The sequence below is a fragment of the Balaenoptera musculus genome, chromosome 12 (assembly GCF_009873245.2).
Source record: "Balaenoptera musculus isolate JJ_BM4_2016_0621 chromosome 12, mBalMus1.pri.v3, whole genome shotgun sequence".
NCBI lineage: Eukaryota > Metazoa > Chordata > Mammalia > Artiodactyla > Balaenopteridae > Balaenoptera > Balaenoptera musculus.
In genome coordinates, this window is record NC_045796.1 from 35,248,599 (window position 1) to 35,267,164 (window position 18,566).

An 18,566-nucleotide genomic window follows, 5' to 3' on the forward strand; every position below is an offset into this window, starting at 1 on the left:
ACTGGGATTTTGATTGGCATTGCATTAAAGCTATAGATGCAGCTGCGAAGAACTGACGTCTAAACAATATTATATATTCCTATTCATGAAGATAGAATATATCTCCATTTATTTAGTTCTTTCATTTCTTTCATCAGAGTTTTGTAGTCTTCTTCATATAGATCTTGTACATATTTTGTCAGATTTATACCTATTTCATTGTTTTGGTGCTAATGTAAGTGGTTTTGTGCCTTTAATTGCAAATTCCACTTGTTCATTGCTAGTATAAATAAAAGTGATTGACTTTTGTATATTAACGTTGTATCTTGAAACCTTGCTATACTTATTAGTTCTAGGAGTTTTTTATTGATCCTTTCAGATTATAATTGAATACATTGTTGATATTATTATGAGCAAGCAAAATTTGTAAGATTAACTAAGAATAAGAAAATAAAAGTTTTTACTTTATCCTCACTCGTTCCTTTTCTGCTGCTTTTCCTTTATGTAATTCCAAGTTTCTGACATACAATTTTTCTTCTCTCTGAAGAACGTTTTTTAACGTTTCTTGCAAAGCAGGTCTATTGGAACAAATTCCCTCAGTCATTGTTTGTCTGAGAAAGTCTTTAATTCTCCTTCACTTTTAAAGGATATTAAGATTCAGATTTCTTGGTTGGTGGGGTTTTTTTTTCCTCAACGCTTTAAATATTTCACCTTCCTCTCTTCTTGCTTGCATGGTTTCTGAGGAGTAGTTAAATGCAGTTCTTACCTCTGTTCTTCTACAAGTATGATAGGTAAGAGTTTTTTCCTCTGACCTTTTTCAAGATTTTTTCATTATTTTTGATTGTATGCAGTTTGAATATGATGTTCTTATGAAGTTTTAAAAAAAATTCCTGTTTAGTGTTCTCTGAGCTTCCTGGATCTGTGGTTTGGTGTCTGGCATTAATTTGGGGGAAATTATCAATCATTATTTCTTCAATTATTTCTTCTGTTCTTCTTTTTTTAATAAATTTATTTATTTATTTATTTATTTATTTATTTACTTACTTACTTACTTATGGCTTTGTTGGGTCTTCGTTGCTGCGCGCAGGCTTTCTCTAGTTGTGGAGAGCAGGGGCTACTCTTTGTTGCGGTGCCAGCTTCTCATTGCGGTGGCTTCTCTTGTTGCAGAGCACGGACTCTAGGTGTGTGGGCTTCAGTAGTTGTGGAACGTGGGCTTGGTAGTTGTGGCTTGTGGGCTCTAGAGCGCAGGCTCAGTAGTTGTGGCTCACGGGCTTAGTTGCTTTGTGGCATGTGGGATCTTCCTGGACCAGGGCTCGAACCCATATCCCCTGCATTGGCAGGCAGATTCTTAGCACCACCAGGGAAGCCCATTGCTTCTGTTCTTACTTCTCTTTCTTTCCTTCTGATATTTCCATTATGCATATGTTACACCTTTTGCTGTTGTCATACAGTACTTGGATATTCTGTTCTGTGTTTTTGTTTTATATTTTTTTCCTCACTGCTTTTCTGTTTTAGAAAGTTCTATTGATATATCCTCAGGCTCAGAGATTCTTTCCTCAGCTATGTCCAGTCTACTAATGAGCCCATCAAAGGCATTCTTCATTTCCATTACAGTGTTTTTGATCTCTAGCACTTCATTTTGATTTTCTTTTATGCTTCTGTCTCTCTGCTTACGTTGCCCATCAGTTCTACTTTATCCACTAGAACCCTTAGCGTATTAATCATAATTGTTTTAAATTCCTGGTCTGATTGTTCCAACATTGCTGCCATATCTGTGTCTGATTCTGTGCTTGCTTTGTTTCTTCAATTGTCTTTTTTTTGCTTTTTTTAGTATTCCTTGTACTTTTTTTTCATGATGGTTAGGCATCATGTACTGGTTAAAAGGAGCTGTAGTGAATAGGCCTTTAGTAATGTGGCAATAAAGTGTGGCAGGAGCGGAAACATTCTCTAGTCCTATGATTGTTATAGTATTTTTGTGAGCTTGTGCCTCTGAATTGTGAACTTCACAAATGCTTCTCAGTCCCATTCTCTGCATCTTTAGGTGGAACGGGATGGCTGGAGTGGGTTGGAGTTGGGTATTTCCCTTCTCCCCTGTGGAAGACCAGAGCAGGCTAAAGCTGGGTATTTCCCTTTCCCCAAGTGGAAAGGTGAGAGTGGGCTTTTGTTGCATATTTTCCCTAAGTGGAAGGCTAGAGTGGGTGTTAGTTGTGTATTTTCATCCCTCTGGGTCAATGAGTCCTGATAAAACACCAATAGTTTCTCTCGAGGGCAGGTCTTATTAAGAACAGAATGCTCTGGCCTATTTCAAAATGGTTTCTTTTACTTTCCCCCCACCAGAAGCATGAGGGGATTTTTCTCTGATATTCACTGTGAGAGCCTGGTTAAGTTTTTGGTGGTAAAACTTAAAAAATTGTGGGTCCCCCTATGACTAAGTTTCCTGGAATTTTTTACTCTCAGACTTGTCCACTCTGAGCCTCTAGCAATTCATCAATTACAGGTCGTATTTGTCTACCCTGGTATTGGTTTTTGTAGCAGCTTCTTCTGTGGTAAATTGAGATTCTCTGTACTTGCCTGTCTGTCTCTCCAGTTTTGGAGGCAGTAGTTTGTCCTGTGATCTCACTTCTCTGATATATCTAGGAATAGTTGTTGATATTTCAGTTTGTTCAGCTTTTCACTTTTTTTTAGGACAGAGTGACAACTTCCAAACTCCTTATATGCCATGCCAGAAACCAGAAATCTGGTGGTTTTTTAAAAATACCCATATATATATTTAGTTATTTTATCAGTGGTAGCCTGGGGATTACAATTAATGACTTAATTTATAACAATCTAGTTTGGATTAATGAATTTAATTTCAATAGCATATAAAATTTGGCTCCCATATAGCTCTGTTTCTTACCCCTTGGTTCAAATTTTTATTATTATAAAAATTACATCTTTATACATTGTGTGCCCATCAGCACAGATTTGTAACTATTTTTTATGCAATTGTTTTTAAAATAAGATATGAGAAAAACATTGAAAACAAAACATACATTTAAATTTTCTTTTAATTTACTTTCAGAGTTATTTTTACTGATACTCTATTTCTTCACATGGAATAGAGTTACTGACTTGTGTCCTTTCATTTCAGCCTGAAGGACCCCCTTTAGTGTTTCTTGTATGGCAGGTTTGGTAGTGTTAAATTCTCTCAGTTTTTGTTTATCTGGAAATGTCTTAATTTCTCCTTTATTTTTAAAGGATTTTTTTTTTCTGGACAGAGAATTTTTGGTTAATAGTCCTTTTCTTTCAGCACTTTTAAGTATGTCATCCCAGTGATTTCTGTCCTCCGTGGTTTCTAAGTAGAAATTAGCTTTTAATCTTCTGAGAAACCCTTGTACATGATGAATCTTTTCTTCTCTTCTTTTTTCAAAATTCTCTAACTGTTGGTTTTCAGCAGTTTCATCATGATGTGTCTAGCCATGGATCTCTGAGTTTATTCTACCTGGAGTATGTTGAGATTCTTAAATGTGTAGATTAATGTTTTTCATCAAATTTTGGAAGTTTTTGCCATTATTTCCTGAAATATTTTTTCTACACTTTTTTCTCTCCTCTCCTTCTGAGGCATTCATTATTCACATATTGATATGCTTAATGGTGGACTTCCCTGATGGTGCAGTGTTTAAGACTCCACGCTCCCAATGCAGGGGCCGTGGGTTCGATCCCTGGTCAGGGAATTAAGATCCCACAAGTGGTGGGGTGCGGCCAGTAAAAAGGAAAAAAAAAGAGGGTGTATTATATGCTTGATGATGTCTCATAGGTCTTTGAGGCTTTGTTTATTTCTTTTCATACTTTTTATTTCTTAGAATGGATAATCTCAATTGACCTGTTTTCAAATTTGACTTATATTCTCTATTTGCTAAGACTTAATAAAATACTTTATTAAGTATTTCCATACTTCCTTTTCATTCATAAACATAGTTTCTTTTAGTTCTTAAAACATATTTAATATAGCTGTTTAAATTCTTTCTCCAGGAATTCTAGTGTCTGGGCTTCCTCAGAAGCAGTTTCTATTGATTGATTTTTTTTCCCCTTGTTTATAGGCCAGATATTCTTGTTCCTTTGCCTGTCTCACAGTTTGTTGTTGAAAACTGGATATTTTCAACAATATAATGTGTCAGCTCTAGAAGTTGCATTCTCCTTCCTCCTCAGGGCTTGTTTTTGCTGGTTGTTTAGTGACTTTTCTGAACTAAATCTGTAAAGTCTGCATTCTTAGTCATGTGTGGTCATTGAAGTCTCTGCTCAATTAGCTTGGTGGGCAATGATTGTCTGGACAGATATTTCCTTAAACAACTGGAACCAAGAAGTCTCCAGTCTTTGTTAAGAGGTTCTGTGTTCATTTGGAGGCATGCTTTCAACACTCAACCAGGCAATTGAAAATTCTTGCTTAGCTTTTACTTCCTGTTCATGGAGCGCTTCAAAGTCAACAAGATTTGAGAGCTTACAGACTTCTCAGGTCTTTCTTGAGCATGCACACAGTTCTGGGCATGTGCACAGTCATATACATGTATGTGGTCTTCTAGATTTCCAGGAATATGTTGGAACTTCTCAATGTCCTTACGGACATCTCATTCCTCAGCTTTTCCTTTTAGGCTTTTTGGTTAGCCCATTTTTTTCCCCCAACTGTTATACACCACTGCAGGCAGCCACAAAAATTAAATAATTGCCTCTCATTGTTTTTGACAAATGCCCTGAGGAAAAGTATTTTCCACTCACTGAGCTCAAAATAGATCAAATAGAGACAGCATTACAAATAGAGCCTTCCAGGAAGTCACCAGACATATCAAATAATGACAATTTTCTGAGAATGATCTTTGAAGGAACTCCAACTTCTTTCTCCTCCATCTTGTGACTGCTAGGCTGCTGGCTTTGCCATGATTGTGGGCTGTTGGTTTTCAAGGCTACTGTGGAGTTGAAGGGGGTTGGAAGACTGGGAATACAAGCAAGTTAAAATGCCACAAAGTTTGCTGTTCTTACCAAGATTCAGCTACTTTTTCATTAATAAATGTTCTCCAGATTGCTGCAATTCTTTGGTTAATTTCCAGAGTTCTGAAAAAATTAATCCTGATGATTTTTTTTTACCAGTTTCTCTACTGCTTTTTGGAGGAGACAATTTTCAAAGGTCCTTATTCCACCATTTCACTGACATCATCCACCCTTCTGTATTGAAGTAAAATATATGAACACAGATCCTTAATTTCTCATTGGTAGTTCAAAAGTTTTGATGAAGATGACCATAACCTTGGAAAGGATACCTAGGGTACCCTTTCTTTGCAAATAAAGATGCTCTACTGAAGAAAGATATCCAACCTTCAACCAGTAAATATAGCTTTATAGATGCAGCTCCAACAAATGAAAACTCAAGCAACAATTAAGAAAGAAAAGCTTTGTTAATTTGGCAAGGACTCTTTAAGGGAACAAACTGGAAGGTGATTTTTCACTAAAATGTGACTGGGAAACTAAACTTGCAATATACATAACTGGTTGCATATCCTATATTAATGTTATGTTTCCATATATCTTTATTATGTCCCCTCAAAAAATGTTCAATATATTAAATAAAAAGCAATCATTTCAGTTCTTTATGGAAATAAACATACTGCTTTAGAAGCATAATTTGTTATTTTAGAAGACAGCCCTCATAGCTAAGTCCTTTTATGAGCTAGGAAACATGCCATTCTTGCCAAACACAACAAAAATACATTCTGATATTTGGTAGTTGATTGCGTTGTCCACATAGATCAGTAAATCATGTAATTTTTGCGTTATAATGAAGTTCCAAATTTCTGGATTACTTCTTGGAAATATTTTTTCCTCCTTAATAGTGTTATTAAGCATGAATAATAAACGCTTTCTCTTTAGACATAAGAAATATCCTGAAAGAGTTTCAATACATCTTTTTCTGATGGACAGAGTTTATTTCTAAACAGCAAGTTTACATATTATCTCTAAACCATATGTTCAAGGAAGGTTGTGGTTGCATCTATAAAACCACCATTAAAATTACAAGGCTAGATTGAAGATATTTTTCTGTTTGAAATTTTAGATCATATTTTATGAATTTTATTATTGTGGAGGAATTTTGTTGCTGGAGGCAACAAAATGTGTAAGAAATGTGATAGTAGAGCTTAGACATGGAACATTCTCTACTACTCTACAGTCTATCCTGACCACATCACACTCTCAAATTAGAATCCTAATGATGTGCCAGACACCTTTCTAATACTTTTGCATATAAAACTGTTCTAGGGGCTTCCCTGGTGGCACAGTGGTTGGGGATCTGCCTGCCAATACAGGGGATACGGGTTCGAGCCCTAGTCTGGGAAGATCCCACATGCTGCGGAGCAACTAGGCCCGTGAGCCACAATTACTGAGCCTGCGCGTCTGGAGCTTGTGCTCTGCAACAAAAGAGGCCGCGATAGTGAGAGGCCTGCGCACCGTGATGAAGAGTGGCCCCCACTCGCCGCAACTAGAGAAAGCCCTCGCACAGAAACGAAGACCCAACACAGCCAAAAATAAATAAATAAATTTAAAAAACCAAAACAAAAAAAACTGTTCTAAACACTTTTATGTATATATAGGTTACTAATTGAATTCACATTTTACATATGAGAAAACAGAGTTACAGAAAGGTCAAGTAACTTGCCCAAGATCACATAGTTAAGTAAGTGGTTATGTTAAATCTACACTAGCACTGTTCAATAGAAATATAATGTGTATTCATCCAACATTATTTATGTGGCTATCCCAGGAACTTCACTTCTTCGACACATGGTCCACTCCGTAGGGTTTTCCCTGAATGAGTGATCAGAGCAAGCGCAAGATGGAAACCATAGTCTTCCATAATCTAATCTCAGAAGTGAAATACCATCACTTCTGCTATATTCTTTTGATCAGACAGACACATTCTGGTGCAATCTGGGAGGGGATTGCACAAAGGTGTGACAACCAGGCGGCAGGGACAGGAATCACTAGAGCCATCTTAGAGGCTACCTAGCACAGATATTTTTAAAAATAAAAAAACAAAAAAAAGTGAATTAATTTTAATAATGTATTTTAGTTAAAAATATGCATCTAAAATATTATCCTTTTAATATCTAATCAATAGAAAAATTATTGAGATATTTTACATTCTTTTCATGTTAAGTCTAAAACCCAGCATGTATTTTCCACTTACAGAACATATCAAGTTTGGCCATGCAAATTTCAAGAGGCCAAATTTCAAATGCTCAATACAGTGCTCCAACTGTGGTACTGTATTGGAGAGCACCAATACAGATCTAAACTGTTCCAGAGTCTGTGCTCTGAAGCACTTCTTCCTTAATCATAGAAAAGAGTGAGATGGTCTTTTTGTCAACCAACATCAGTGTTATAACGGGGATCCACAAATCCCCTGGATACGTGGCATCCTTTCTAACTTTCCTGTTATATGCAGTAAGCATTGTAATGTTAAAAAATCTAAATTAATGCTACTCCTAAATAACATGACATAGGAATTTTTAAATGAATGTTAGAAAATTTATTAACTATAAAATTTCCTTCATATGTTTAATGGATTTGAGTCATGCTTTAAAGACAAACTTTAGGCAGTGCTTCCTACATAAATTAATTTCTACCAGATAAATGGAAAAATGGATTTCATCTGTCAAGAGGTCAAGCCGTCTCTAAGTAGCCTCGCAGCTGCCAGGCCGACTTGCCACACTTCATAAATTAGATCAGTAATGAAACAATAAGCCCATATGAATGTAGTAGTTGCTTCCTCATGGTACAGCAGACAGCATGAGCATCATGCTTTAGTGGTTCCCCTTGAGCCCCATCTCCCATGGGTGAGATAGAACAGGCCAGGTGGGTGCCCAACGCACAGTGGAGGAACACTGAGTTTAGGAAATCCCCAAAGTATAAGAGGCTGATGGCCAATCTGCCATTCTTTGCCCTTGAAGAAAACATGTCTTTATTACCTTGGGATGTAAGAAAATCTCCTTGGAGGAGAGGAGGGAGACTTTAGTATCCTAGAATGCCTCTCAGGAAGGAGATACTCCCTATCATTTCCATACTGGTCAGGAAACAAATATTTTACCTCCAGTTTCTGAGGCATGTAGAAATGCTGTGGAGGATTATCTCCCAACATATCTATATCCCTTAGCAGTAAGACTGTTTCCAAAATCATTTTAATTATAAATGTGAAAAATATAGGAAAGTAGTAAGAATAACCAATGACAAAATTGGATTAATAATATAATTATTTCTTCACGAAATTGATTAAGGTTAAATGATTAAAATTTATGAAACTTGCTCCTTTATGCATGGATACCAAAACACCTAATACATACATAATGTATGTACATTCATACATTAAATATATTGAATAATAATTCACTTAAAATTCAAAACGAATTTTCTCATTGTTTCATTTGGGAAACTATGTACTTAATCGATAGAAAACATGTAATATTACATTCAATGGTGATTTATTATATTTCATGTACCGTTGAAATGACTAAGTCTTTCACATTTAGCCATTTTATGATTGTAGCTATGTTTTGACTATAATATCAGTTTATAAAGGGACCTGATAGGAAAATTACGTAAAAATATTTAAAATATATTTGATAGCTTTATAGTAAATAACTTTTTGTCTTCTGTTTTTTAAATGACTTATGTTAAAAGAAGTAAGCTACAGGGCAGAATTTGCTCTTATTTTTCAATCTGGATGTTATGATGACACATGATTCAGAAAAGCCCTAAATAGGGCTCCCTGCTTTTTGGACAATTTTCTATTCAAGGAGTCATGGACCATTCTTCCAAGTTTTCTCGGTCAACCTCTCTTAAGGCATCTCTTCCCCACTGTGCTCACTTAAGCAAAATAGATTCATCTATGCTTATTATACAAAACATTTCCCTAGACAAAAAGGGGTATTCTGCATATACGATGCAAGAAAATGTGAAGTAATCTAAATGCACAAAAAATTCAGACTTTTACACTAATTTTTAGTTCCATTTTTTTTTGGCCTATGTTTTCTTCACTTCAGTACATGATCAGATTTCTTTTCTAAGTCTTTGGTCTTTTGATAACTAAAATATATATTATCTGGAACACAAATGGACTGCAGTTCTAGGTCAAAATGTTCTTTTCACCCACCCATGTACATTTTAGAATCAGAACGGAATTCTGTCAGAAATATCATTTTAAAATAGGCTTTTCTACAACTGGCACTGTTCTATAAGTTCTCATAGTATTAATATTTTGTGCACATTTTCTAAAAATCTATCTCATCACTTTTTGCGCTTACCATCTCCTTCTCTTTTATGCACAATTCCTTCAAAGCTATTTATGATGTTGCCTCAACAGTATCACCATGGAGGAACTCTCATGAGGGGAACCAGACTGTCCAACCAAATTGTCTACTCAGGTCTTCATTTCCTGAAGTGGACATTGGCAAAACACGTTACTGTATTTATACATAATTACATATCAGAGATTTAGAGGTTCTGTCATTGGAACAAAAGATTTTTTTCAGTAGACTTTATTTTTTAGAGCAATTTTAGGCTTTCACAACAAAATTGGCATAAAGTACAGAGATTTCCCATGATTTCCCATATACCTCTACATATGCATAGCCTCCTCCATTATTAACATCCCCTACCAGAGTGGTACGCTTGTTACAACTGATGAATTTACCTTGACACCTCATAATCATTCAAGTTCATGGTTTACATTGTAGTTTACTCTTGTTGTATGTTCTATGGGTTTAGACAAATGACATGTATCCACCATTATGGCATCATACAGAGTATTTTCACTGCCCTAACAATCCTATGTGTTCGGTCTGTTCATCCTGTCTCCCTCACAACCCCTGGCAAGCACTGATCTTTTTACTGTTTTTGTACTTTTGCCTTTTCCAAAGTGTCATACAGTTGGAATCATAGACTATGTAGTCTTTTCACATTGGCTTTTTTCCCTTAGTAATATGCATTTACAGTTCCCCTATGTCTTTTCATGGCTTTCTAGCTCACTTCTCTTTAGCGCTGAATAATATTCCATTGTCTGGGTGTACCACAGTTTATTTATACATTCACCTACTGAACGACATCTTAGTTGCTTCTAAGTTTTGGCAACTATAAATAAAGCTGCTATAAACGTCCATGTGTAGATTTTTGTATGGACATAAGGAACACAACTTTTTGAAGTTATAAAATGTATTGATTTTTCCCAAATTTACCAATGCCACATCTATCTTGTAGAAAATTAGAAAAGGGAAGAAAATGCAGGGGTGAGAGCATAGCACCCTATAATCTCATCACCAGAGCTATTTAGCATTAATATTTAGTTTCTTCTATTGTTTTCCAGTAGTACACCTACACACATACAGACATGTTTTAATATAATGAGAAATAAGCCTATTTCTGAGGACTTGCCTATGTCATTAAATATTCCTCAAAACATAATTTTTATTTTCTATATAATAGTCCATCATATGCTTATACCATAATTAATAAATCCATTCCAAACATGGTCATTTATGCAATTTATGCTATAATGAACAGCCTTTTAACTGAAGTTTTGCCTGCATGTCTGATTATTATGATAGCTTCATATACATAAAATTATGACTTCAAAAGTAAAAATGTTTTTAAAGCTTTTGATGCATATTGCCAAATCACATTCAGTAAAGATTCTGCCAATTTACATCCCACCAGGAACTAATGACAGGGCCCATCTACCTGCTTTTTTCAAGCTATTACTTAACTGTCCATCCTTCCTCACTCCCATTTTTTAAATTAACAGCTTTATTGAGCTATAATTTACATAGCATAGACTTCAGCTGTTTTAAATATACAGTTTAATGGTTTTTAGTGTCTCTGTCTCAGGTTTGTTTTTTTTTAGCAACATGAGTTTAAATAAATGAAAAGAGGTAATTGTTAAGTGCTTACTACAAACTTTGGGCTGTAGAGAGTACTCAGTGATTGTTAAATATCTTTAAAAAACTTTAGAGAGGTTTCTTTGTTTCATGAGACCCAGCATGGTTAGGCCTCTAATGTTCTCATTTCAGCTCTATCTTCCTTATTATGAAAATAAGTTCTTCTGGCCTTTGGGGGCAGCTGGTCTATTATGCTTAGTTTTTGATGATAGGGTAAATTTTCATCTTTTTCTAACATATTCTGTGTCTTTTTGCAATACTTTATTAGGAAGTTAGAGATTGTCACGTCTAGGCTGCTAGACAGTTGACGTTTAAATCCCTCTTGATCAGATATTAACCATATGAAGCTCCAGTTTGTCTATCTGTAGTGTCTAAAGTGATCAACAACAGCAAATCCAGTCTCTCTGATCTTTCCTGCGAGCTATAGTCGGGGCCGATCTCTGAATAGTCTGAACTAGTTCCAAAGGCGTTACCTGCGACGGATCTCCCAATGCTCTAACAAGACTTATCTCAAAAACTGCTCATGAGCTCTTGCTGACTAAATACCCAGTCAGATCTTCTGTATGAGGTCCAGCAAACTGTTGCCCAGAGCCAATCCAGTGGAAATGATGGTGGGCTTGCCAGTTGAAGAGTTATTGCCAATTTCAGGTGGGATTTTCAAATTTATGTTATTCGAGTTAGTTTTTTGGTTGCCTAGTAATATGGGATCAAAAGGATGCGCTTAGGAAGAAAATGTTCCTTTATATATGCTGGCGAATTTAGGAAAAAAAAGTTTGGTTTTCTTTATTGTGCAGATCAAAATCTATTTAAATCTTAAGCTCTGAAATCCATTTAAAACTTATGGCTACGTTGGAAAATTATCTCTCTTCCTAATTTGAATTTAATGTAAACTGATTTTTAATTGTTTTGCATAATCATGGGTAACAGATTTTTTTGAGCACTGCACGGTAAAAATCAGCAAATATGTCAGACAAAGCACAACATTAAAGGAAACACCACAGCGTATGTTGACAGTTATAGAAGAATTGCTGCTGTTTTCACCCTTCACACCAGAATAATTTTTTCAATATTTACCTCCCATGTGTAGAGAGGGAAACATATGGGGTTTTATATAATCATAAGCATAAACAGGTGGCTACTTAGGTACATTTAATTTGCAAGCAACATCAATACTGAACAACGCAATCAGCACCACATGGCTCCCAAACTCTTTCCACTAACATTCCATTAGCAAAATTAAGATCATTAAAATAGAGGGAGGGTACACTCCTCCCTCAGTTGGCTTCAACTACCCTTCAGAGCCATGAATAAAACACATTTTCAAAAATGCCTTGGCATTTTGCTGCTTCTTTTGTTCAAGGGAACTTCAGCAACTGTGTATAATATATACCTTGTGAATAACTACAACCAGCACAATATTTGCATTTAAAATGTGCTTACATCTCCCTATAATCTGCTTATTATAGACATAAAATGTTGGTGGTTAAATTCTAAGCAATTTATCAAAGCCTGGAGTCAGACAAATTCCTCAAAGCCACCTGGAAATATTTCCCCAAAGACAGTCCACCTAAAGAGGTCACCTGAGGCTCTTTTCCATAATCAAACACTCTGGCAAAATCTGTAATGGTAGCTGGTAACTTTTTTTGCTCAGCCTGTGTCAGATACTGAACTGTGGATTCTACATATTTTGTCTCATCTAATTTGATCCAAACTGGATCCTCTTTGGCCCTGTAAGTATTCATCTCTCTGATGTTATAACCATCCTACAATGGCTTAGAATTCCAGAGTGAAAGAAAATGATATGAAAGAATAGCTATTATTTCTTGTATTTTGCTTTTTCAGTGCTTGCTCTGTGTCAAGTGCTATCTAAGCATGTTACATGTATTGACTCATTTAATCATCACAATGACTTTATGAGGTAGATGAAACAATTTTCTCCATTTTACAGAAAAGGAAATTATAACCCTGAGAGTTTAAGTTCTCAAGTTTACACAGTGGGGAAAGGACTGAGACCAAACTTAAACCCAGGTTGTTTGAATCAAAAATTCATACTTTTAACCACTTCACTTTCCTGTTGGGATAGTAGTGTGTTGCTGGGCCTGAAAATTCTATTGCCTAAAGTCAGCAAGAGCCAGGAGTAGTAAATGTGTGATATTTTGACGGTCTCCTAATAAAGCCTCGTGAGAGATTTGGGGGACCTAATGTCTGTGGGCGTTCTTTCCAGTCCTGATACCTCTATGTGTCTTCTCAAGGGGCAGTGCTCTGGAGAACTGTAAGAGTCCAGAGAACTGTGCTCTTGCCAAGGTTTATGAGAAGAAGAATTTCTGACATCTTCTCGCCTCATCCTAAGTCTATTACTCATTCTCACTGCTTAGGAGAGAGAAAGCTTTAACATGAACAAGGATATATGGCACTTTTAATAGTAAAGCCATGATTATAACAGAGATTTAGGCATTGATATCAAATTACATCATTTGATTTCAAAGTCTAACATTATTAATGTAAATTATTTGTTAAATATCTCAAATGTATTAGATATTGCATATCACTCCTTTCAAGGCCTTACTGGGAAAATTAAGGTTTTTTCATGCAGTGGTTGAACCATTGAGGTAAAAATGAATCAAAAGATTTTACGATTTATTCTTTTTATTGCCAGGTAAAAGAACTATTAAAAATTGTTAATAGCTATTATAGATAATTCTGATTTCATTATACATGTAAAGACATTCACACATAGGAATTCTACAGCCACACTTAGCATCTAAAACACTTAACAAACTTGGTCACCATCTTAGATATGTCTTCTCCTCCTCCTAAATACTCCATTAAATTACTACACAAAATTTTCTTATGAATTTGACTTTCCTCACATTCCTTGTTTCTGCTCTTGGAGACTTCTGTCAAGATTGTTTGAATCACTCATTAGTTGATGATTTTCAATAATCTCAGAAATCTGGAGAATTTTCTCACAGTTTGGACATTATTATTATTATATGTTTCATTACTTTGCTCAAGAATTTTGAGTTTTTTGCTTTGATAGGGAATTTCATGCATCTCGTTTTAATCTGAAATTAAATAGAGGTGCTTGAGCTAAGATTCTAGTCAAAATACCAGATTTGTGATAGTCTTGAAGAAGATAGTTTTTGTAGGATGTGCTGACCTAAGAATTGTCTTGGAAATGTAACAAAATAATAGGAAAATGTGGAATGAGAAACCTATATAGGCAAGTATAAAGTAACAAGGATGCTTAGGAACTTGATTGCAGGACAAAGTGCCATTTTGAAGAGGCAGAGGCATACACTCACAAAAATAAGTGAAACACACTTTGCTTTATTGGCAGAGAGACAAGACACATGATCAAAAATATGTAACAGTCTGATTTCTCTCTAAATCTTCTCCTTCACATAGCTCAGTCCATTAGAAATTTTTGAGCAGTATCTCAAATATATATGTATTTATTTAAAATTATGGCAGCTATGCATATATATGCATGCATATTTGATGTGTTGTTAATCTATATCTCAAAGGCAAATTTCTTTATGATGATAGTGGATGTGAATCCACATTTTGATAACTTTAAATTGTTAAAGAAGTTTCAGCCACTCTTCATATTTTATTAGACGAGAGTGTCATTGTTTTATTTCATAATATGGCTAAAGAAGAGATTGAGTGAGAGTAGAAATGTCGACTTCGTCCTTTTTTTTTGTTCACTTGTGTTTATATTAGTTTTATTTTCAATACATGATTTCTTTGCAAGAAACGTGTGAAGCCATTTATCCATTTTGTGAGATTTACTTTATTTAAAAACTGTGATAATGTATTCTGGAAACCCACTTACATATGGCCAGGTGGTCTGCAGCACACTCAAAGAACATGATCTTGTGGACAGAGCTGTCAACCCCTTCAGCTTGTGCAGTTCCCAGGCCTCCCACGTGCCTGTACCTCCAGGCACGTGGCCATCTGATGTATGAGGAGATGAGACTAGTGCCAATCAATGTCAAATATCAGTGAAGTTCACTTTCTTATGTTGCTCGTTTTAAAAAGCTCTAAGAATTTCTGCACCCAAAAGGAGGGTGAAAGGCTGGACAAACAATTTACGATTTACAATAATAATGAAAGGCTTAAATTTGTAACCCTATGATTAAGCCCTTGAGCTTTAGAGGCACAAAATCCTACTTGTATCTTATGAGCTGTGTGATGATAGAGAATTTATGGTATCTCTTCAAACTTTCCTGTGGTTATTTGTGAAGTGTTTGTTTTTTATTTCTAGCTACCTCGTATTGTAATTTGGAAAATTGAATTCTATCAGACATGTAAATTTCCAGCACATTCTAAGCTGCTAATATTTTAATAATCCTAATTTTGATGATATGAGAGGAAGATGAGAATTAGTACATAAAGTTCACTCTAAGATTCCTTATCTCAGAGATAGAGGGAATATGTTTGGTTGGAACTGTGAAAGCAAGCTAGAGATTAGACAAAGAAAAAAGATTGTGAACTCTTTGCACACATAACATCTTACACAATGATCTTATGTATATAAATAGTATTGTGATACACAGGTGGAAATTTTTTATTTTTTAAATTAGTCCCTATTTGTGTGAGAATTGATGAGATAGAGAAAAAAGTAGAAAAAAAATCTGATGAGTGTAAATTCTGCACGGTGAACCAGGAAGTTATTTTTGCTCTTCTCATACTGGAGGGTCTGGAAAGGCTGACCAATGCAAAGGGAGGGCCAACCTGTGAGACCACATACATATCTTGTGAACTGGAATAAACATGTTCTCATAGGAAATGTCCTTGTAAGTCATTTGTGTGACAGGGAGGTGGCCTGGGGTGGAGGTAAGATTATGAGACTTGGATTTAAAAGGTCTGACTTGAGATTCTATAGCCACGACTATGAAAATCATGACCGTTTTTATATCCCCCAGTAATAATATTTGTTTTACTGTTCTTGAAAGAATATAAATGATGCATATGAAAAAATTTGTTTAAGCTTGTAACTTTTTAAGCAAATTTCATTTGTTACTCTTACTATTAATAATAATGATTGCAGATCATTAAGAATTGGATAAAAATACAAACTCCCCAAAAGCCTGAGATTCAAGGACAAGATCTTAAAGACTAAATTTACTTATTGACTGTTTTTCAACAGATCAACTAATTGCATTTCCTTATAATTTTTGTTTCTCAAGGAACATACTCTTTATGAACAATTTCTCCTAGGTAAAAATAACACTAATATCCATTTTAATAGGTGACAATCAAATTTGGAAATAGAAATCTATTTTCTTTCTGCTTTTTAACTTACATTGTGAGGATTACATATTGGCTTATTTTATTATCTCTCTAATGATCACTCAGCTCCTGAAATATGTTTTGTTTTGTGTTTTGAAAAAATAATAAATTATATTTTCTCTAGTATAAAACTATTTTTACACTCTTTCAGAAAAAGATGGAGAAAAAATTGGTTGAATTTAAAGCTGATCATATCTGTGGTGCTATAGTTTATTCTGAAATTAAAGTTCCAATATGACATCATTCACATATATATATATATATATATATATATATATATATATATATATATATATACATACATATATATCTGTATATACTTGCCCTAGTTTATATGGTATCGAGTGGCTGTTTGTAAGAAGGGACTCTTTAGACTGGCTGCAATAACATATAAAGAAATAAGTTAATAAAATATTTTTCCTGTACTCTGCCACTTAGTATGCTAAACTGTGTCCTTAATCATCTTCTAAGGGAAAACACACAGATTTCTTAGATAGATTTTTCTTGCAATAGAGACATCCAACAAGACAGCTCTGAAGTGTGTGATTAACTTGAAATAATAGTGGCCCTTAGGGTTTCAGGCTTTTTCTACTTCATAACATTTTGGGTCTGTTATTACCTTAGGTGAACCCAATTCCCCAAGAAAGAAGATGCTGAATTAATTCTTCTGTGACTTATGTCATCAATATAGCGAGGATAGAAATGAAACCATGTTTCTTTACGCTTATGAGATTCTAGGTAGCTATTATTTAAACTTATTTCACAAAAACTGCTGAATTTTTTATACCCTGATGATGACTGTGGACTCTTAGAAATAAATCTTCACATGGAAACAAATGAGATTAAATATGTGCATGCACTTGCACACGGGCACGTGCACATACACACACAAATTCAGTTACTGTGGAGAATTCGAGAGTACTGTTTTATTGGATTTTCCCTGATACAAGACATAATAAAATAAGAAGTTCCTTCAAAGTAAATGTTTCTTTGCCTTACTGTCTTCAAGCACACCATGCAGGGAATGAACACTATTTGATTTATAAAGGTTTTCAGGACAGATTGCACATGCTACCTTCCTCAGCCTTTGCCAGGATTGTATCACCCACTTTTTCAGAACATTTATATTTAAAAGTAACCAAAATCCTGTATTTTTTTTGTTTGAACAAAGATCGACTAAAAAATAACATCATAAATCTTTCTACCATAACCCAAAATACACATAAGAGACATTGTAACCTGGTTAATAATAATTTGATACATAGATAAATTTAATTGGACTGTATTTTTGACTAAATGAATAAATAACTTTTACAAGCTATATCATTCTAGTAGGATTCTTTGCACACTGCCTTCTTAGTGTATGCTATTATATAATAATTGTCTTAATTTACTTTGGGGTTAACAAAGCAATTACCTAATTTTTCCTTTGTTCTTATTTTCTCTGGAATTTATTAAAATTTATTCAATAAATAAATTTCTGAAAGTGCTACAAAACAGATGTGCTTATAAAATAAAAGCAAAATAATTCAAAGAGAAGAATGAAACTTAAACATGCAAGCATAAAAAGCTGTGTCTTAAAGAACATTCATTGTATCAGTGACTATCCCAATAGTATTAGAGGAAAAAATTTGAAATAGTGAAACTATGGCAAAATTAGAAAAGTAATGAGAAGAATGAATGATATATAATCAAGAGTATTCAATGCAGAACAACTACCTAACCTGGCATTTCTCAAGGAGAGTTATGTGGATCACTAATATATCGTGACATACTATTTTGTAGTTTATTTATGTATGTTTCCCCAAGAGTTTTAGAATGAAAGAAATTTGGGAAATTCTGCATGTTATATTCCCCTCTTGTGAGTCACAGTGCATATGAAGTTTCTGAGAAATCTTAAATTACTTGGAAATATGTAGATACTTTTTATTGTGGTAAAATGCATATAACATCAAATTTACCGTTTTAAAGTGTACAATTTAGTGTCATTACGTACATTCACAATGCGTTACAACCATCACCATGGTCTAGTTCCAGGTAATAACTGTGTAATCGTTAATTTGACCATGAAACAGTTTCCTTCTGGAATATCTTTTAATTTTGGTGTTTCCAGAGAATATATATGGAAATACTAATCTAATCCAATCCTTTCATTTTAAAAATTAAAAGTGCGATCTTGAGAGATTAAATGCCTTGCTCAAGATCACACATGTGGTTGGGAGATAGCCAGTATCTCATGCAGATTGCATCTCCAGGAAGTGGGCCTTTTCTATTTCACGCTATTTTCCCCTTTCCATCTATGTGGCCTGTCTGGATCTGACAATCCAGTAA

At 34.7% G+C, this 18,566-nt stretch overlaps 1 protein-coding gene across 1 annotated transcript in view; it reads left to right on the forward strand.

Moving 5' to 3' along the window:
• The window catches only part of THEMIS (thymocyte selection associated), a 172,117-nt gene that overhangs the window by 39,128 nt on the left and 114,423 nt on the right, over positions 1–18,566 (forward strand). The window lies entirely within an intron of this gene.